At 37.8% G+C, this 4,405-nt stretch overlaps 1 pseudogene; it reads left to right on the plus strand.

Annotated features, from left to right (window-relative positions):
* Positions 1 to 4,075: 4,075 nt before the first annotated feature.
* Positions 4,076 to 4,194, plus strand: LOC134949131 (5S ribosomal RNA; annotated as a pseudogene).
* Positions 4,195 to 4,405: the final 211 nt, after the last annotated feature.

Raw genomic sequence — 4,405 nt, forward strand, 5'->3', positions numbered from 1 at the left:
CCATATGTTACTGTGTATTAAACAGTGTATTTTGCTGCATACAGACCATATATTACTGTGTATTACAACGTGTATAGCACTGTATACATACCACATATTACTGTGTATTACAACGTGATTATCGCTGCATGCATACCACATATTACTGTGTATTAAACTGTTTATATAGCTGCGCACCATATATTACTGTATATTACATTGTGACATGTCCAGACCTGTATATTAACGAAAAAAGATTTACACCAAATACCACATATTACTGTGTATTACAATGTATATATCGCTGCATACATACCATATATAACTGTGTATTAAACCGTTTATATCACTGCATACCATAGATTACTGTATATTACACCGTATATATCGCTGCATACATGCCATATGTTACTGTGTATTAAACAGTGTATATCGCTACATGCAGACCATATATTACTGTGTATTACAGCGTGTATAGCACTGTATACATACCACATATTACTGTGTATTACAATGTGTATATCGCTGCATGCATACCACATATTACTGTGTATAAAACCGTTTATATAGCTGCACACCATATATTACTGTGTATTACATCATGACATGTCCAGACATGTATATTTACGAAAAGAGATTCACACCATTTATATCATTGTATACATACCATATATAACTTTTTATATTAAACCGTTTATATTGATGCATACCATAGATTACTGCATATTACATTGTGACATGTCCAAACCTGTATATTAACGGTGGGGGGGGGGGGGAAAGATTTACACCAAATACCACATATTACTGTGTAATACAATGTATATATCGCTGCATACATACCATATATAACTGTGTATTAAACCGTTTATATCTATGCATAGCATAGATTACTGTATATTACACTGTATATATCGTTGCATACATGCCATATGTTACTGTATATTAAACAGTTTATATCGCTGCATACAGACCATATATTACTGTGTATTACAATGTGTATAGCACTGTATACATACCACATATTACTGTGTATTACAACGTGTATATCGCTGCATGCATACCACATATTACTGTGTATTAAACCGTTTATATAGCTGCACACCATATATTACTGTATATTACATCGTGACATGTCCAGACCTGTATATTAACGAAAAAAAGATTTACACCAAATACCACATATTACTGTGTATTACAACGTATATATCGCTGCACACCACAGATTACTGTATATTACACCGTATATATCGCTGCATACATGCCATATGTTACTGTGTATTAAACAGTGTATATCGCTGCATACAGACCATATATTACTGTGTATTACAGCGTGTATAGCACTGTATACATACCACATATTACTGTGTATTACAACGTGTATATCGCTGCATGCATATCGCATATTACCGTGTATTACAACGTGTATATAGCTGCAAACATACCACATATTACTGTGTATTACAACGTGTATAAAAATGCTTACACCAACAATGTTGTCAGGCCGTGCTTAGTCAATCGGTAATACGTTGGCAGTCATTTTCTCGAACTCTATATACCTAGTGCACTGTTACCCGCCTACCTCCTGTTCCCTGCGCTGTTTGCGCTTTCTCAAACTGGTCAATATTGTTACAGACTGTTACAACTTTACACGCCGGAATAACTGTGAGATTTTGTATGTTACACAGGTTTAATTTGTGGTTTTTTACAGATATTTAAATTTAAAACATGTTTCAAATGTAGCCGATTATGCCTAGTCATGGATCGGTTTCAATTATTTCTGCAAAATGATGTATGTTGACTTTAATAAAAGCAGTTGTCTTAACTGACCGATCTATGTATTTTGGCAGGCCTTTCATATACGGCTCAACAACTTCTTTAATAATGTCATGTTTACATTTAGCACTGTGGCTCACACCTTTAATGGGTTTTAACAAATATCCGGCATTTATACCCCGATGTTCTCAACATCTTACCGTATCTTACCCCATCAACGCATAAAATTGTATTTCAGCATATTGGTCTACTTGTTCTGTATTTTGAATTCCAACAGCTATGTCGGTCGTCCGTGGTAAAAATATTGGGTGTTGCTGCTACACAATCAACCGCTGTAGTATTACCAGGAATTCCTGCAACAAATATTAACATTTCACCAGAACTATTCTGCTGTTCTTGTGTCATTGTCTCTATTTTGCTGTTACAGCAGCCACATTACTGACGCTTGATACAGTTTGTAACGCAATCCTAATCCGTTGAGGCGCATCATCTTCGGAATACGACCATTTCTTTTAAGATCGGTAAAATATTGAATTATAATCTTTGTCGTTCATTCTTGGTCGATGCGGTCTGCGTTTGTTCGGGTTGATACAGCCGTGATGTATCCCCATAACCAACGGCCTAGCATTCTTCTTTAGGCTGTTATGTCCGATCGAGGGCATTGTAAATTGTTCGTTCGCTGTTTAAGCGACTGTTTCTGCGAATTGTTGTTTTGCCCAATTATGCTAGGACAGTGCATTAGCGCATCTGTAACATTGCAACTTGGTAAGCTAATGTGATTGATATATATATATATGTATGGTATTGAATGTGAATTTAAAAAAAAAAAACTCTAGGGAACAGGCTATATAATAGGTAGCATGTATCACCATCCCAAGGATGTGATAATCTCCAGGGCAATTTCACTGGATATTTATCCTATAATTTGGGTTTAATTTTTAAACACATAATACTATGTGATCATGTGCAATCTGCCTATCTACACCAGTATCATGTGTTCCAGAATCATAATATATATGATAAATATATAGCGTTTAAATAAGATACAGTATTCTCACACTGACATACATATGAAAACCGATAATAAGCAGTTCCGCCTACTGTAATCCTTTACATGATGATTTTGGTATATACATGATGATTTTGGTATATACACATATGCACACCGCCTGACTACTGGTTGAAGGGGTGACACACCAACACGTATCTGCTTTATCTGTTTTGCCTTTCTGATTAAGCATTTATGCTTTAGCTGTATATTTTCCAGCTAGGCTGTACTGCACCTGTGTATACTCCCTTATGTAGGTACATGGTTACACAACTTTGTGATAGGGGTGGGTAATTTGTTCCCCGCTTTCCCTGCGGGCACACCGCCTGACTACTGGTTGAAGGGGTGACACACCAACACGTATCTGCTTTATCTGGCTAAACCTTCATGTTTCAGCTTAAATATTGTGTGTTTCAGGAAATATTTCTGTTGGGTGATATATTTGCCCTTTTGATCAAGCACTCATGCTCTGGCTGAAATATCTTCCAGCTAGGCTGGCTTAATTCCTTGTTTATGCACATTAAAAAACATTATTTCTTTACATATTAATGCAACAGGGACAGGTGTTGTGCGATCCCGCACTTAGTCTGCCCTAGGCAGTTTCAAACTGTTGTATTATGCTTTGTTCCTCTGAGGGCATGTCACCTAGGGGATTGTTTCGTGGGTGACAACCCATTTGTCTCACACATTATCTCATGTCAAAAATAGCAACAACTGTTTTTGACAGTAATATACTTTGCCACTGTCATTAGTGACCTTGAAGGTATTTTAGTGTATCACACAAGTTTTTTGGCTGTAAAATACGACTAGGGTCCGTTATGCACCAGTAACGCTGTACCACACTCAGGGAATTGGCACCAATTACAAGAATTCAAATGTATGTTTATGGTCATCCTTATTACATTTACCATTTCTTTTTCCTCTTGGTACCTGCCTGGTCATCCGTCACAGACACTAGGATCCCTCAGTAATATAAAAAAACATAGGTGACCGAAAGGAACTTGCAACAATCAATTACATTTTTCATTCCACTATCTCCTCTACCCTTTAACCATTTTCTTGCTTTTCTTCCTTCTGTGAACTCTCATCCACGATTCTGGTGAGCGTGTCCCCCTAAGGGGACGCATCTCGCCAGTCTAACGTGGACAGCAGATTCACACCTACCCTACTGCGGTATTTCTTCTCAACACAGTCCTATCATCCCTTATTCTTTCTTGAGGAGGAACCAATCCTTCCGTTTCGGTGCACTCTCATTGGTGGTATAGGGTCAGTTCTTTCTACGACCATACCCCTACGTTCACGCCCAATCTCGTCCGATCTTGGAAGCTAAACGGAGGTGGGCTGGGTCAGTACCTAGACAGGCGACTGCTAGGGAATACCCGGTGAAGTAGGAAGACTCCCTTCCCTATAGAAACACCACCAACAGCAGCATCACCACTTATACTCAATCCTACTACCTCTTGAACCTTTATTCGTCACAATCTATTTATCTACAACAGTGGCAAACTATTAGAATTGTTAATTAGTGTGTGGGCTCTTCCACTCACGAACCTAACCCTATTCAGGGCCGCATTAATACAAACACAGTTTGTACAGATCTTTGGC

Source organism: Pseudophryne corroboree, chromosome 1, assembly GCF_028390025.1.
Source record: "Pseudophryne corroboree isolate aPseCor3 chromosome 1, aPseCor3.hap2, whole genome shotgun sequence".
NCBI lineage: Eukaryota > Metazoa > Chordata > Amphibia > Anura > Myobatrachidae > Pseudophryne > Pseudophryne corroboree.